This window comes from Schistocerca nitens, chromosome 7, assembly GCF_023898315.1.
Source record: "Schistocerca nitens isolate TAMUIC-IGC-003100 chromosome 7, iqSchNite1.1, whole genome shotgun sequence".
In the NCBI taxonomy this organism is placed as follows: Eukaryota; Metazoa; Arthropoda; class Insecta; order Orthoptera; family Acrididae; genus Schistocerca; species Schistocerca nitens.
The window spans coordinates 453,672,086-453,691,217 of record NC_064620.1 but is presented as its reverse complement, the minus strand read 5'-3'; positions in this window follow the sequence as shown (position 1 = coordinate 453,691,217).

Sequence of the window (19,132 nt, the reverse complement as noted above, 5' to 3'; positions counted from 1 at the left end):
CCGGTCTGGGTGGCCAAATCATTCGCTTCATTTGTCAAGAAAGTTCTACAAACCAATCGCGAACAACTGTTGTTCGGCGACCTGTCGCATCGTCATCCATAAAAATTCCGTCGTTGTCTGGGAACATAAAGTCCGTGAATGGCTGCAAATGGTCTCCAAGTAGCCGAACGTAACCATTTGCAGTCGATGATCGGTTCAGTTGGTACAGAGGACCCAATCCACTCCAGGTGAAAACAGCCCATTATGGAGCCACCATCAGCTTGTGTAGTGCCTTGTTGACGACTTGGGTCCGTGGCTTGTGGGGTCTGCGCCACACTCGAATCCTACCATCAGCTCTTACCAACTGACATCTGGACTCATCTGACCAGACCATGTTTTTCCAGGCGTCTAGGTCCGAATCGCTGTGGTCACAAGCCAGGACAGTCACTGCAGAGCATGCCGTGTTCTTAGCAAAGGCACTCGAATCGGTCATTTGCTGCCACAGCCCATTAACGTCAAATTTCGCCGGACTGTCCTAACGGATACGTTCGTTGTAAATCCTATATTTTATTTTTATGGTGATTTCAAGTAACTTTGTTTGTGTGTTAGCGCTGACAGCTCTTTGCAGAAGCCACTGCTCTCTGTCGCTAAGTGAAGGTCTTGGCCACTGCGTTGTCCGTGATGAGAGGCAATGCCTGAAAGTTGGTATTCTCGGCACACTCTTGACATCCTTGATCACGGAATATTGAGCTCGCTAACGATTTCCGAAAACGATATCATCCCCTGTTCAGAGTCTGTTAATTCCTGTCGTGCAGCCATAACAAGGTCGGAAATCTTTTCACATGAATCACCTGAGTCCTAGTGACAGCTCCACCAACGCACCTCCCTTATATATCTCGTGTACAAGATACGACTACCACATGCGCATACCGTTGTCCCACGACTTTTGCCACCTTAGCGTACGTTGCGGAAAGAATTGGTTACAAACAGCCATTGTTAAAACATTGAAGCTTACAGCCATATGAGTGTATCACTTCCTCTTCCTGGCTACAAATTGACGCTAATTCTATTACCGCTCGGAGGTTAGTATCTGCCCATGTATGGAGATTCTGTATAAATCCCACCTCATCCACAAATAAAATGCACTTTGTGAAATTCCGATCTGCGGCACTTTAAGCCATTGATAGATTTACAACCTGACTTACTGATCTTGTGGTGTTGGATCTTTGATACGCTGTAAGTGATGCGAATAAAGTGACTCCCCGAGCTGTATTGATCTTTAAACGTCGCGATTGTTTGCTTGAACACAACCAAGATAGCAGCAATACTGTTTACAAAAAAGGCGGGTGCAGCGAACGTACGCGGACATTGCAAAGCAGAAGATACCATGGTCCAGCACGGTGACGTACCTTGGGACGATACTGGACAAAGAGCTGACCTACACCACATATTTGAGAACGGAAACAGAATAGAACGAAGATGTTGAAAGCCTTCACACCCCTCTTTAAAATTATGCGAGGGAACGGTACATCACTTAATAATGCTGGGAATGACATCTTTGGGAACTATTTGCGTATCCAACATGATCAAACTAAAGCCACTCCAAAACAAATGTCTGGTGTGAAGCCTGGAAGCCTCCAAGGTGAGCTAGACCATGGGACACGCATGAGGTCCTGGAAGAGAAAATAATGACTTATCGATAAGATCAAAGAACACGTGACAAACTTGCTCATTGGAATCATACGATAACGCGACATTGTAGTCCAAGCCACCTCACAGAGCTTGCACAAATATGAATGGCTCAGAGCCAGTACTCAGAATTCACCGGAAAGCTCAGGATAAAGGGGTAGGCACTGAGCTACATGTCCAAGAAGGTTCAACTGCAATACGAAATAGCAAACAATTTAATCGGTGAAAAGCACAAATTAATCCTCACCATTATCTAACATTCTATCATTAAAAGACCTAAAGAATGTGCCCAAGTTTGAAAGTGAACAAATAAAAAACTTTATAAAATCATTGAAGTACCTAAAACAGCAGAAGAATTAAACTTCGAAGATGATCACTGTTCGTCTCCGAAAACACAAAGAAATAAAAAAAGGCTGATCTCTTTAGCAGATCCAGTACTCTCCGTATGAGAAGACTGAATTTTAGCTCAATAGCTATTTCTTTCAGAACTATACAGCATTTTCTCTAGTTTTTATTGGTAACAATCTTGTAAAAGTACGGGACACATTTTTTTTCAAACACAGTGCGTAAAATGGACGGTAATGGTCCTAATACAGTTCCTGGGACACATTTGCGTTTGTGGAAAGATGTCCGATCAGGACAACAGGCTGCGGCTTGATTGTCACAAAGTCGTCAATCCATTCTCAATCCTCGACGTGATGTTAAAGTATTCTCATCAGCTGAGTCGAAAGCTTCCGGAAGGCTATTGCAGACACAACTACCACACTTAGTGACCTTTGTTCGTGTTTCGTAACATGCCTGTACGAGTCGGTTTCTTGGAAATGTAAAAAATCGAACTTTCTATTTTTATACTCGAAAACTCAGCCATCAAAATCTACAGGGTACTTCCCGCTGATGTGGAAACATGAAATTTGGCGAGAAGCAAGAACTCATAATAAAACCACAGGCAAAAATCCGAAAAGTTTTAATTTGTAATTATATCATACGAAACAAGAATGTTGAATCTTAAGTGGACCGATAAGGTGAGCAATGAGGAGGTTCTCCGCAGAATCTGCGAAGAAAGGAATATATGGAAAGCACTGACAAGAAGAAGGGACACGGTGGTAGGAAACCTGTTAAGAGAACAGGGGATAATTTCCATGGTATTAGAGGAAGCTCGCACAGGAGCGGAATTCGTGGCGGCCTGCATAAAACCAAAAAGACTGATGACAAAAAAAACATGCGAAGAAAATTTTGGACAGTTTTTGTCCGGCTGTCTGTCGGTCTGTTAAAACCCCTTTATCTCATGGGCGGGTGGACGTACGAAGTTGAAATTCATGCCGCGTACTAAGGTCAACCGTCTCCTTGGTGACGTATAAAAGTTAAGCTTCCAAGTCGCTGCAATCAACAGATACAGCCGTATATGTAACATATTTTGATATTAGCAAATTCAACTTATTAAAAACTGCAGGTTACTTCCCGTTGACCATGAAATTTGCGGGAGGCAATATTTCACAGTACAGGTAATGGAGAAAGACCTGAAAATTGTTAATTTGTTATTATATCAGACAAAACATTTTTATTTTGTGATTTATTGACTGATTTTAAAGTTAAAATTAAAACATTTATCGAAGTCTTGGAATTTCAGGGATCGCTATCTTGCAAGTATCATTATCGAAACACACAAAAATCGTCGAGATTTTGGTCTCCTGGGTTGAATGAACTGTCTATACAAATAATTAAGTGTACTCGGAACTCTCAGAGCGCGAGTCCTATTAGCACCTAGCCAGTTTTTTGTTAATGGGCGTGATGACAATCCCTATCATCCAAAAGTAACGGAAAAGTGTGTCGCACAGATGCAGGATATAAATGACGAATATACAGGGTGAGTCACCTAACGTTACCGCTGGATATATTTCGTAAACCACATCAAATACTGACGAACCGATTCCACAGACAGAACGTGACGAGAGGGGCTAGTGTAATTGGTTAATACAAACCATACAAAAATGCACGGAAGTATGATTTTTAACACAAACCTACATTTTTTTAAATGGAACCACGTTAGTTTTGTTAGCACATCCGAACATATAAACAAATACGTAATCAGTGCCGTTTGTTGCATTGTAAAATGTTAATTACATCCGGAGATATTGTAACCTAAAGTTGACGCTTGAAACCTACGACGTTCAGTTGCGTGTTGTAACAAACACGGGCCACGGTCGGCGAGCAGCATCTGCAGGGACATGTTTACGGTGGCGACCGTGTTTACTAGTGTGGCTGTAGTGCACTGTTGTGGTTTGGTCTAGCTGTCGCAGTGTCCGCATGTGGCGCTTGCTGCTATTGTTATTCTGCATAAGTCTCCGCACGCAGACCAACTGTAGAACACCGTTTTACCAGACGTCCTGATAGTGTAGTGTTGTAGCAACTGTGACCATGGTGTATTCGAACTCTGAAAAGGCGGGGATGATACTCTTCTATGGCGAGTGTCGACGAAATACAGCTGAAGCCTGTAGGGTGTATGCAGAACGGTACCCGGACAGAGAGCATCAAACGTGCCGCTAATTGCAAAACATCTACCGCCAACTGTATGCAACAGGTATGGTCGTAGCACGCAAACGGGTCCGTAACAGGCCAGTCACAGGAGAAGCGGGTGCACTTGGTGTGTTAGCTGCTGTTGCCATGAACCCACACATGAGTACACGGGACATTGCGAGAGCCGGTGGACTGAGTCGAAGTAGTGTCATGCGCATACTGCATCGTCACCGCTTTCACCCGTTTCACCCGTTTCACGTGTCGCTACATCAACAATTACATGGTGATGACTTTAATCATCGAGTGCAATTCTGTCAATGGGCATTAACAGAGAATGCGTTGCAGTTCTACCTGTTTACCGATGAAGCGGGTTTCACAAACCACGGGGCAGTGAATCTACGGAACATGCATTACTGGTCCGTGGACAATCCTCGCTAGCTCAGACACGTAGAGCGACAGCGACCGTGGACAGTAAATGTTTGGAGCGGAATCATTGGCGACCACCTCGTTGGTCCTCACTTCATTGCAGGGGCCCAAACAGCTGTAACATACATAGCCTTTCTACAGAATGATCTGCCAACGTTACTCGAAAATATCCCACTGGAAACGCGTCGACGTATGTGGTATCAGCATGATGGTGCACCTGCACATTCTGCAATTAACACTAGGCTGACCCTTGACAGGATGTTCGACGGGCGTTCCATAGGACGTGGAGGACGCATAAATTGGCCAGCCCGTTCTCCTGATCTTACACCTCTGCACTTCTTTCTGTGGGGTACGTTAAAGGAGAATGTGTACCGTGATGTGCCTACAACCCCAGAGGATATGAAACAACGTATTGTGGCAGCCTGCGGCGACATTACACCAGATGTACTGCGGCGTGTACGACATTCATTACGCCGGAGATTGCAATTGTGTGCAGCAAATGATGGCCACCACATTGAACATCTATTGGCCTGACATGTCGGGACACACACTATTCCACTCCGTAATTGAAAACGGAAACCACGTGTGTACGTGTACCTCACCCGTCATGGTAATGTACATGTGCGTCAGTGAAAAAGACCAATAAAAAGGTGTCAGCATGTGGACGTAATTTGCTGTTCCAGTCTCTTCTGTACCTAAGGTCCATCACCGTTCCCTTTGGATCCCTACGTAATTCGGTGCTCTCCGATACACACTATCGAACAGCGGAGGAGTGGTACTCAAACGTCAACTTTAGGTTATAATATCTCCGGATGTAATTAACATTTTACAATTCATTAAACGGCACTGATTACGTATTTGTTTATATGTTCAGATGTGCTAACAAAACTAACGGGATTCCGTTAAAAAAAAACATAGGTTTGTGTTAAAAACATACTTCCGTGCATTTTTGTATGGTTTGTATTAACCAATTCCACTAGCCCCTCTCCTCACGTTCGGTCTATGGAATCGATTCGTCAGTATTTGATGTGGTTTACGAGATATATCCAGCGGTAATGTTAGGTGACTCACCCTGTATAAGAAGCTATCAGGCACGATTGCGGTAGTGAAACCAACCTTTACCTAGGTTTCAGCCCAAAGAAGTGAGTCTTCTTCAGAAGATATACCTGAAACTACACTCCTGGAAATTGAAATAAGAACACCGTGAATTCATTGTCCCAGGAAGGGGAAACTTTATTGACACATTCCTGGGGTCAGATACATCACATGATCACACTGACAGAACCACAGGCACATAGACACAGGCAACAGAGCATGCACAATTTCGGCACTAGTACAGTGTATATCCAACTTTCGCAGCAATGCAGGCTGCTATTCTCCCATGGAGACGATCGTAGAGATGCTGGATGTAGTCCTGTGGAACGGCTTGCCATGCCATTTCCACCTGGCGCCTCAGTTAGACCAGCGTTCGTGCTGGACGTGCAGACCGCGTGAGACGACGCTTCATCCAGTCCCAAACATGCTCAATGGGGGACCTTCTAGAGCACGTTGGGTGGCACGGGATACATGCGGACGTGCATTGTCCTGTTGGAACAGCAAGTTCCCTTGCCGGTCTAGGAATGGTAGAACGATGGGTTCGATGACGGTTTGGATGTACCGTGCACTATTCAGTGTCCCCTCGACGATCACCAGTGGTGTACGGCCAGTGTAGGAGATCGCTCCCCACACCATGACGCCGGGTGTTGGCCCTGTGTGCCTCGGTCGTATGCAGTCCTGATTGTGGCGCTCACCTGTACGGCGCCAAACACGCATACGACCATCATTGGCACCAAGGCAGAAGCGACTCTCATCGCTGAAGACGACACGTCTCCATTCGTCCCTCCATTCACGCCTGTCGCGACACCACTGGAGGCGGGCTGCACGATGTTGGGGCGTGAGCGGAAGACGGCCTAACGGTGTGCGGGACCGTAGCCCAGCTTCATGGAGACGGTTGCGAATGGTCCTCGCCGATACCCCAGGAGCAACAGTGTCCCTAATTTGCTGGGAAGTGGCGGTGCGGTCCCCTACGGCACTGCGTAGGATCCTACGGTCTTGGCGTGCATCCGTGCGTCGCTGCGGTCCGGTCCCAGGTCGACGGGCACGTGCACCTTCCGCCGACCACTGGCGACAACATCGATGTACTGTGGAGACCTCACGCCCCACGTGTTGAGCAATTCGGCGGTACGTCCACCCGGCCTCCCGCATGCCCACTATACGCCCTCGCTCAAAGTCCGTCAACTGCACATACAGTTCACGTCCACGCTGTCGCGGCATGCTACCAGTGTTAAAGACTGCGATGGAGCTCCGTATGCCACGGCAAACTGGCTGACACTGACGGCGGCGGTGCACAAATGCTGCGCAGCTAGCGCCATTCGACGGCCAACACCGCGGTTCCTGGTGTGTCCGCTGTGCTGTGCGTGTGATCATTGCTTGTACAGCCCTCTCGCAGTGTCCGGAGCAAGTATGGTGGGTCTGACACACCGGTGTCAATGTGTTCTTTTTTCCATTTCCAGGAGTGTATAATTTGTCTAAGAGGACATGGTCTAGAAAAATGGTTCAAATGTCTCTGAGCACTATGGCACTTAACATCTGAGATCATCAGTCCCCTAGAACTTAAAACTAATTAAACCTAACTAACCTAAGTACATCACACACATCCATGCCCGAGGCAGGATTCGAACCTGCGACCGTAGCGGTCGCTCGGTTCCAGACTGTAGCGCCTAGAACCGCACGGCCACTCATGCCGCCCCCCCCGAATAGGTGTTGTCACATTTTAAAAATACGATACATAAGTACATAGCCAACATCAAGACTTAACGTAAGCTCTGGCGTGCGCCTCCATGGACGCCGTGTGTTGGGTCCCCGTTGACTTTGGGGCGCACGTTGAGTTTCACGTGAGCTCCAGAGGCCCACCGCACGGCGTCCATATAGACGAGGCGCACGCCAGAGCTTACGTTAAGTCTTGATGTTGGCTATGTACTTATGTACCGCATTTTTAAAATGTGACTACGCCTATTCAGGCTGTTTTAGCTTTATTTCTAGACCATGCCCTCTCAGACAAATTATAGATTCAGTTATATCTTCTGAAGAAAGCTCAATTATTTGGGCTGAAACCTAGGTAAAGATTGGTTTCATTACCGCGATCGAGGCTGATAGTTTCTTATATATTAACAATTTGTCCATTTTATTTGGACTGTTGAGCTCCGTGGCCGTGGATAATGATATTTTACTATAAAAATAGAGCGACCAGCCACTTTTTTTTAAAAAAAATTGGGTTTTATTTATGCCAATATACATTTCGGATTTGCACCCATCTTCAGCTGGCAAATTACATGTATCTTCAGTTTCTATAGTGGTAAAATATCGACATAAAACCTCAAACAACACACACAGCAGTTTGGATGCTGCAGCTGGCCTGTGCAAAAGCAACGATTCCGATCATTTACTTCAATTTCGCGAGTTTAAAGTTACGCACTATCAGTTGTTCATTTTACTTACATTCTCCTCTCCTGTGTAAAATACGTGACAAAAAGTGCTTGTGCTGTTACAAAAAAGAAGAAAGGCCAAGAAAAAACAAGGGGAGGAGAATGTAAGTAAAATGAACAACCGGTAGTGCGTAACTTTAAACTCACGAAATTGAAGTATGATCGGAATCGTTGTTTTTGCACAGGCCAGCTGCAGCGTCCAAAGTGCTGTCGATATTTTACCACTGAAGAAACTGAAGGTACATGTAATTTGCCAGCTGAAGACGGGTGCAAACCCGAAATGCATATTGGCATAAATAAAACGCAATAAAATAAAAGTGGCTGGTCGCTGTATTTTTATAGTAAAATATCTTATACATTAGATTATCACGATTGATGACTGGGCTGCAATGTCGAAGGTATATAAATGAAGAAGCTTACTGACCGTGATTATCTTCCTGGGCAGGTGGGCGGGGTCCTCCTCCTCCTGCAGCTCTGCGCGGTACACGGGCTGCTGGAAGACCGGCGGCAGGTCGTTGGCGTCCAGCAGCGTCACCACGAGCTCTGCCCGGGACACGGCCGGCGATGGCGATGCCTCGCGTCCCCTCGATGCTGCCAGCCGCAGCTCGTACTGTCAAACAAAACGTCGCCGTCACCGTTGTTACCATGGCCCGTGATTCACGACTCGCTACCATACAAGGCTGTGCTGTAGGAAAACCGGAAAAGAAGGGAATCGAAATTTGTGAATTGTTTCAGTTACAGGCTTCTAGTAGCTCTAGATGGGACTTAGTAGAAGAAGTTTTGATAAGGGACCCATGTCCGGAAATATATCATTTAGATGCGATACACACACAGCTGAGACAATGAGCTATGACCTGCATAGGAGCACATGTTAAGACCAATGTTTCGAGTACTTGTCTTCAGGTTCCCTTCTGCGTGTCGAGTAGGAGGATCGGATCAATTTCAAATCTTCCGCATTGCAGTACGCAGATAGCGGAGACAATGAGTTCTGACCTGCGTAGCAGCAGGTGTTAATGGCAATGTTTCGAGTATTTGTCCTCGGGTTCTCTTCTGCGTGTCGGAGGTCGTCCTCTTCAAAGCTAAGAAAGCAGCACGTCCGTGGAGCACCACAGCCAATCCTACCTGTTTGCCAACGTACCAGTTCCTAGCAGTCGTTGTTGTAGTCGGACGAAGATATGTGACGTGATAGTTACAACAGGGAATGAAACGGTGCTCTCTTCTCAGGCGTGTGCGTAGCGTGAAGCGGGAGATTTGAAAGTGATCCGAACTTCAAACTGATTTTACATTCAACCGGTACGTTTCTGGACATGTTTTACTTATCAGAACTTCGTCTACTTAGTAGATGAAGTTTTGATAAGGAACCCAGACGGCTGTAAAAGGAATTTTGAATCACCCTGTAGAAAGGTGCTGGAAATTAAATGGACTGGTAAGATAAGGAATGAGCAGGTTTTCCGGAAATCGGCGAAGAAGAGAACATGTGGAAAACATGGAAAACATATACAAGGTGAAGTGACTGGATTATAGGCCAACTGTTAAAACACCAGCGAATAACTTTCATGGTTCTATAGAGATCCATAGCGAACCAGCCAAAGTGGATTTGATAGAGATTGAGAGGAAGAAAAGAAGAGAGAGAAAAAAGAAGTCCGATGTACAAGCTTCTTGGTTACCACTCTCCTTGTACCTAACGTTACATCTGCACTTGATATGTAATTATACTCAACTCGTTGCTCTTTTCGTAAATCTGAGATAGACTGCAACCACTCGATCTGTTCCCAATCGATTGCTTGAGATGAAAACTCCTTCGTAAAGCATAGCTTAAAACGTAGGTAAGCGGATCTAAATCCCCTATTCAGTCACTCGTTGACCACGATGGCACCGAAACAGAGGACGACCGAAGAAAGGCAGAAATACTGAATTCAGTGTTCCGAAACTGTTTCACTGCGGAAAATCGTAACACGGTCCCTGACTTCAGCCGTCGCACGGACGCCAAAATGGAAAATATTGAAATAAACGATATCGGAATTGAAAAACAACTGCTATCACTTAGTAGCGGAAAAGCATCCGGACCAGACGAGATACCCTTAAGATTCTACAGTGATTATGCTAAAGAACTTGCCCCCTTTCTATCAGCAATTTATCGTAGATCTCTGGAAGAACGTAAAGTACCTAGCGACTGGAAGAAAGCACAGGTCGTTCCCATTTTCAAGAAGGGTCATAAATCAGATGCGAATAATTATAGGCCTATTTCACTTACGTCAATCTGTTGTAGAATAATGGAACATGTTTTGTGTTCTCGTATTATGACGTTCTTAGATAATACAAATCTCCTTCATCATAACCAACATGGATTCCGCAAACAGAGATCATGTGAAACCCAGCTCGCCCTATTTGCCCAAGAAATTCACAGTGCCGTAGACACTGGCGAGCAGATTGATGCCGTATTCCTGGACTTCAGGAAGGCATTTGATACGGTTCCGCACTTACGTTTAGTGAAAAAAATACGTGCTTACGGAATATCGGACCAGGTTTGTGATTGGATTCAGGATTTCCTAGAAGAAAGAACACAACATGTCATTCTTAACGGTTCAAAATCTGCAGATGTAGAGGTAATTTCGGGAGTACCGCAAGGAAGCGTGATAGGACCTTTATTGTTTACAATATACATAAATGACTTAGTTGACAACATCGGTAGCTCCGTGAGGCTATTTGCAGATGACACGGTTGTCTACAAGAAAATAGCAACATCAGAAGACTCGTACGTACTCCAGGAAGACCTGCAGAGGATTAATGAATGGTGCGACAGCTGGCAGCTTTCCCTAAATGTAGATAAATGTAATATAATGCGCATACATAGGGGCAGAAATCCATTCCAGTACGATTATGCCATAGGTGGTAAATCATTGGAAGCGGTAACGACCGTAAAATACTTAGGAGTTACTATCCGGAGCGATCTGAAGTGGAATGATCACATAAAACAAATAGTGGGAAAAGCAGGCGCCAGGTTGAGATTCATAGGAAGAATTCTAAGAAAATGTGACTCATCGACGAAAGAAGTAGCTTACAAAACGCTTGTTCGTCCGATTCTTGAGTATTGCTCATCAGTATGGGACCCTTACCAGGTTGGATTAATAGAAGAGATAGACATGATCCAGCGAAAAGCAGCGCGATTCGTCATGGGGACATTTAGTCAGCGCGAGAGCGTTACGGAGATGCTGAACAAGCTCCAGTGGCAGACACTTCAAGAAAGGCGTTACGCAATACGGAGAGGTTTATTATCGAAATTACGAGAGAGCACATTCCGGGAAGAGATGGGCAACATATTACTACCGCCCACATATATCTCGCGTAATGATCACAACGAAAAGATCCGAGAAATTAGAGCAAATACGGAGACTTACAAGCAGTCGTTCTTCCCACGCACAATTCGTGAATGGAACAGGGAAGGGGGGATCAGATAGTGGTACAATAAGTACCCTCCGCCACACACCGTAAGGTGGCTCGCGGAGTATAGATGTAGATGTAGATGTAGGTAATGGAAGTTGGTTCTGATGTAACAAAACTAACACTTTTCGGCCAGTACATATACTGCTTGAAGTTTTACGTCCTTTTCCATTTCAATCTTTTGACTTGAATTTACTTTATCAGCTTTCTACTTGTTGATCAACTTTTAGTACTTGGTTGCTCCTTTAGAAATTATCCCCGGCTTTAATAACAAGTGATGGGAAACAGAACCACATCTTATTCGCCGATACATGAGAGCACTATTCAGCTTAACTTCGACACTTTATTTAGGAAAGTGTTTTGAAGCAGTTGACGTATTTCAGTTGCAGCACGAGGTTAAAATTCCTCCGTTACGGTAACTTCTTTTACTTAAAGACGATAATTTAATCACTGTTAACTAAGTAAACTATTGATAAGGATACACGAAATCAAATTTTAGTTTCTTAATTCTCTGATGAAACGGGTCATTCGATTCGGATCACAGTAAAAGTCTGTGCTATTTTATTTTTTCAGTTTTCTGGCGATTTTGCTATTTTTATGTTTCCAACCCTTCCAAGTCCCTTTCAAGCCGGATCAGTTAATAATTGTAAACACGTTTTGCATGCGAACACAACAGAACAATTTATGGTTCAAAATGGTTCAAATGGCTCTGAGCACTATGGGACTCAATTGCTGAGGTCATTAGTCCCCTAGAACTTAGAACTAGTTAAACCTAACTAACCTAAGGACATCACAAACATCCATGCCCTAGGCAGGATTCGAACCTGCGACCGTAGCGGTCTTGCGGTTCCAGACTGCAGCGCCTTTAACCGCACGGCCACTTCGGCCGGCAACAATTTATGAATGACTTCTAAAGTAACTTGGCTACACTGAATTTATCCATATAACAGTCCAATAAAATCAAATAATTTTTTTAAGTGATCAGTCTTCGGACTATATGCTATGCGTTGAAAATTCGTCTCTTTTGCCAGCCTCTCCATCTCAGAGTACCACTTGCAGTCTATGCCCTCAATTACTTGTCAGATAGATTCCAATCTATGTCTTCCCCTCCAGTCTTTATCCTTTATCGACCCCTCTACTACCATAGATTTTATTCTCTGAGGTCTTACTGTTCGTCCTGTCATTCCGTCCCATCTTCTTGTCTCTGTTTGTAATGCGTCTCAAAGTATACGTGATGGCCATATGGCAGTGGAGCTCCACAAAAACAAGACGTGAGTATATCTAGTGTTAGTGAAAGTGCTGTGCGCTAAAATCCACCATATGTATCTAGAAGAAAGTGAAGAATGGCGTAATAAACAAAAAAAGCTGGCCACCAAGATGCTTTGAAATTAAGCGAAACCATTTTTGTCTTAAAACGACTTTTATTGCAGTCACAAACACGAATGTAAGTGCTATTCCGAGATGAAAAGTTTGGAGCTAGAGAAAAATTTTTGGCGCGTGACATCAAAGTCGACATAAGACTAAAAACACAAAAAAGTATCAAACTGCCAAATTATTTCTGGTCTTCCGGTCCCTGTGCTTCCAACCCTACTCTTCATTTCAGGATTCGATCGTATTATTGTGCCAGCGTCGCCATCAGACTAATTTTCTGATACTACGGAACCAAAACTTCTTGGTTTACAGTAGCATCTATCGCAGTGACGTTTCACTTATTGTTCCGCGCTGGACTGAGTTTCATCATTGTGTATCAGTTGGCGGTATAGCAAGTTGGCACGATACTGTTTTGGCTGACGTAATGAAAGCACTGAGTCGTTCTGAGTGATAAATACGGTAAATTGCCAGAATTGACACCAAACAGTTTTTTTTTTTTTTTTGGGGGGGGGGGGGGGGTGGTAGAGTGAAGTGGAGAGAGTTTCTTATTGCCACAGGGACTCAAAATACGAGTATACACAGAGCGAGCCCAGTCGAGACGATCGCTTCATGGGAAGAGTTATGCTGCGTCAGCCAGGATGTTGGCCTAGAGGCAAGATCTCCCTGAGTTGCATAGATGTTACACGGAAGCGCGTGGTCTAAGGCGTTGCAGTCATGGACTGAGCGGCTGGTCCCGTCGGAGGTTCATGTCCTCCCTCGGGCATGGGTGTGTGTGTTTGTCCTTAGGATAATTTAGGTTAAGTAGTGTGTAAGCAGTTAAGTTCCATAAGATTTCACACACATTTGAACATTTTGATGCGCGTGCCAGGGAAAGAGGTAGAAGGAAAGGAGATAAGGATTTATCGCCCTCTCAACGATGGGGTTATTAAAGATGGAGATAAACTTCAGATAAAAATCTTTCACTAGCTTTAGTCGATTTAGGGAAGCTACGGAAAACCTAAATCAGGATGATAGAACGACAATTTGGGACGTGTTCATTCCAAATGTGAGTACGGGTTGTAAATCATACAGTTGCGTTGGGCATAAGAAGTCCGCCTCAAGCATATTCATTGGAGTATATGTACCCATCGGCGAAAGACGTAATAATCTCATAACGGCGAACCTACTTTTCGCTTCATTCGTAAATGGTTCAGAAGTAACTGAGAGAATTGCGAATGTCTCATATATCTTGGGTACCGAGCGGAATATTTGTGGCATGGTATGTTCTCCCAACGACCTCAGTAATTCTGAGAAAATGTCGACTATTCCAGATGATTTGTTTTCACTTCCACTATCTGACGAAAGTATACGGACACCTCCTATTAGTGGACATTATTAATATAGGGCGTGTCCGCCCTTCTCTGAATGGTAGCCCATTTTTCCTCAAGAACCGAAACCAGAAGAGGTAGTGCTTGTGGATTCTAGGGCCTCAGAGAAGTCCACGTTATGATCCCAAAGGTGTCACATTGGATTCAGGTCAGGATTATGGGCACGGCAGTCCGATTTACTAACGTTATTGTTCACAAACCATGGCCTCACAGATGTTGCTTTCTGACAGAGTGCACTGTCAAGTTGATACAGTCATCGTCTCGGAACTGTTCCTCTACTGTACGCAGCATACATGATTGTAAAATGTGTACATATCCTTCCGCATTTAGACTTTTCTTAATTGGAGTAAAGGAGCCATAGCCTAGCCGCGTAAAATACCCCCATAACGTAATACCTTCTTCACTGTTGGCACTACACATGATGGCAGGTAACGCTCTGAAGACATTCGCCAGATCGAAACCCTTCAGTCGGTATGCCACAGGCTACAGGGTGATTAATCACTTCAGATTACTCGTTTGCAGTCATCTACTGCTCAATGGCGTCGCCATTTATGTCATATCGAACGTCGCTTAGCGTAATGTATGGCTTATGTGGAACTGCAACAGCACTGTACCCCATTGTCTTTAACTGCCTATGCGTAGCCACTGAGCTAATGGGATTTCTGGAAACATTTTGGAATTCACAACTGATTCCTTCCAATGATTGCAAGTGATTTTTTATAACCGCCCTTCGGGTTTCCACTTCACAGCAACTTCACCAACAATCAACCTAGGCACCTTTAGAAAGCCGAAATATCTCTGTCGGATTTGTTACTTGGACGATATCCAGTGACTATGTCCGAAATAACTTAGCTCTCTTCGTTGACCCATTCCGCTTCTACTACTTGTCTACTGACAATACAATAATCCGCGCCTCCTCTTATACAGCTGGGTCAGCCTCTCGTAACATCTAGTGGTGAACACTGCATTACGTAGGGGTGCAGGGATGCTTTTCATCAGACAGTTTAAGTCTTTGAGTGCTCCGTAGAAGTCCTCTGTCTGTATCACAGCTCCCATCTTATCCACTACTTCCCCTTTCCTTGCTACAATGTTATCTTTGTTTCCTTTGCGCAGCCCTTCTATACATTCCTTTCATCTACAGGTTTTCCCTTCTTTGCTAAAGAGCGAAGTACGTAATGTCGGGTGCTCGGAGGACGAAAATGTGCTTAAAATATAAATCGCTCATCCCAAAAACAATGATGTGAGATAGTCACAACAAAAAATAATTGTCATACCACGAGAAAGGAAGGCAGGAAGGTTAGAGTTTAACGTCCCGTCGACAGCGAGGCCGTCTGAGACCAATGACAAGCGCGGTATGCATAATGATACGGAAGGGAATTTTCAAACGTATCATAGTGTAATATGTCCTCAACGATCGAAGGAAATCACGGAAAACTTAAATCTGGACGGCTGGTCGGTGATCTGAACCGAAGTCCTCCTACCGCGAGAAGAGTATGAATGATCACCTATTCAACGACTAAGTAAGGAACTTTGGTAGCCCGAAGAAACAAGTTATACACTACTGGCCATTAAAATTGCTACACCAGGAAGAAATGTGGATGATAAACGGGTATTCATTGGACAAATATATTATACTATAACTGACATGTGATTACATTTTCACGCAATTTGGGTGCATAGATCCTGAGAAATCAGTACCCAGAACAACCACCTCTGGCCGTAATAACGGCCTTGATATGCCTGGGCATTGAGTCAAACACAGCTTGGATGGCGTGTACAGGTACAGCTGCCCATGCAACTTCAACACGATACCACAGTTCATCAAGAGTAGTGACTGGCGTATTGTGACGAGCCAGTTGCTTGGCCACCATTTACCAGACGTTTTCAATTGGTGAGAGATCTGGAGAATGTGCTTTCCAGGGCAGCAGTCGAGCATTTTCTGTATCCAGAAAGGTCCATACAGGACCTCCAACAAGCGGTCGTGCGTTATCCTGCTGAAATGTAGGGTTTCGCAGGGATCGAATGAAGGTAGAGCCACGGGTCGTAACACATCTGAAATGTAACGTCCACTGTTCAAAGTGCCGTCAATGCGAACACGAGGTGACCGAGACGTGTAACCAATGGCACCCCATACCATCGCGCCGGGTGATACGCCAGTATGTCGATGACGAACACGCGCTTCCACTGTGCGTTCACCGTCGCCAAACACGGATGCGACCATCATGATGCTGTAAACAGAACCTGGATTCACACGAAAAATTACGTTTTGCCATTCGTGCACGCAGGTTTGGCGTTGAGTACACCATTGCAGGCGCTCCTGTCTGTGATGTAGCGTCAGGGGTAACCGCAGCCATGGACTCCGAGCTAATAGTCCATGCTGCTGAAAACGTCGCCGAACTGTTCGTGCAGATGGTTGTTGTCTTGCAAACGTCCCCATCTGCTGACTCAGGGATCGAGAAGTGGCTGCACGATCCGTTACAGCCATGCGGATAAGATGCCTGTCGTCCCGACTGCTAGTGATACGAGGCCGTTGAGATCCAGCACGGCGTTCCGTATTACCCTCCTGAACCCACCTATTCCATATTCTGCCAACAGTCATTGGATCTCGACCAACGCGAGCAGCAAAGTCGCGATACGATAAACCGCAATAGCGATAAGCTACAATCCGACCTTCATCAAAGTCGGAAACGTGATGGTACGCATTTCTCCTCCTTCCACGAGGCATCACCACAACGTCTCACCAAGGAACGCCGGTCAACTGCTGTTTGTGACGAGAAATCAGTTGGAAACTTTCCTCATCTCAGCACGTTGTAGGTGTCGCCACAGGCGCCAACCTTGTGTGAATGCTCTGGAGAGCTAATCATTTGCATACCGGTATCACAGCATCTTCCTCCTGTCGGTTAAATTTTGCGTCTGTAGCACGTCATTTTCGTGGTGTAGCAATTTTAATGACCAGTAGTGTAGATGTAATGGGATCAAGAAGACATCGGAGACACCAAAATATTGCCAATGTTTTGATGTGTACCTCTTTACGCCACGTGAGATATACGTGACAAGGATCGTTGATTTTGTGGTGTCACCGCTAGACACCACACTTGCTAGGTGGTAACTTAAATCGGCCGCGGTCCTGTAGTACATGTCGGACCCGCGTGTCGCCACTGTGTAATCGCAAACCTAGCGCCACCACATGGCAGGTCACAAGACACGGACTAGACCTCGCCCCAGTTGTACGGACGACATAGCTTGCGACCAGACGTACGAAGCTTTCCTCTCATTTGCCGAGAGACAGATAGAATAGCCTTCAGCTTAGTCCATAGCTACTACCTAGCAAGGCGCCATTTGTATCAGTGCTTATAGCTTACTAATATTCAAGAGAGATGTATTCCAACAAGAGAATTAAAGATAAGTATTAAAACGCAACGTACTTTTCTTCTTATTCATTAATAAGTCTCATGTTCCAGAACTTCAAGCCCGTCTGCGTTAGTTTAGCGTGCACCTAGCTACCTCATTGTGTCTATGCTGTATGAACTAGACACAACAGATTTAATAAGACCAATGTGAAGAACTACGAGTAAAGTCACACAATCGTCATTTCATCGCCAGACAGCACTCGATGTAACGCCTAATTACAAGCCTGTATCACAGTTTTCTTTTTTTGACTCATCAGTCTTCTGACTGGTTTGATGGGGCCCTCCACGAATTCCTCTCCAGTAGCAAACTTTTCATCACAGAGTAGCACTTGCAACCTACATGCTCATTATTTTTGCTGAATGTATTACAGTCTCTGTCTTCCACTACAGTTTTTACCCTCTGCAGCTCCCTCTGACACCGTGGAAGTTATTCCGTGACGTCTTAACAGATGTTCTACCATTGTCCGTTCTTCTTGTAGTTTTTTCCATGTATTCCTGCAGATTCTCTCCAGAACGTCCTCATTTCTTACCTTATCTGTACACCTAATTTTCATCATCCTTTTGCAGCACCACATCTCAAATGATTAGATTCTCTTCTGATCCGGTTTTCCCACAGTTCATGTTTCACTGCCATACAACTCTGTGCTCAAAAGGTACATTCTTAGAAATTTCTTCCTCAGTACTAGTCTGCTTTTGATGTCCTCCTTGCTCTGTCCGTCATTGGTTATTTTGCTGCCTAGGAAGCAGAATTCCATAAATTCATCTACTTCGTGATCACCAAGCCTGATCTTAGGTTTCTCGCTGTTTTCACTTCTGCTACTTCTGATTACTTTTGTCTTTCTTCTATTTACTCTCAATTCATTCTGTATTCATTAGGTTGTTCATTCCATTCAGCAATCATGTAATTCTTCTTCACTTTCACTGAGCGTAGCGATGTCATCAGTGAATCCTTTCACATTGCATTTTAATTCCACTCTTGGATCTTTATTTCCATCATTGCTTCTTTGATGTATTAGCTGAACACTAGGATGGAAAGGCTGCATCCCTTCTTATATGCTTTTTAGTCTGGCACTACCTACTTGGAAAAAGACAGGCCCTGACACTGACATGCCAGTATAATAGTTTGAGAATGTAACTAGCGAACCGTTTGATATTGGATTGCTTGAATGCAGATGTGATGCTGAATGTGAAAAAGTGACATAGTCAGATGTGTATTTACTCTGCTGCATTTTGCTTTACCTCTTCACTGAAATACAACACCTACATTTTCGTGTGCAACACTTGCAGAGCAGTAAAAATAATTGTTGTTCAAAACGCGTAATTATTCTGAGCAAAGTAGAACATAGCCACGACATTGCAATATGTGTGTTTGGTTCTATTACAACGATATTTTTTTTCCTTAGCGTTATCA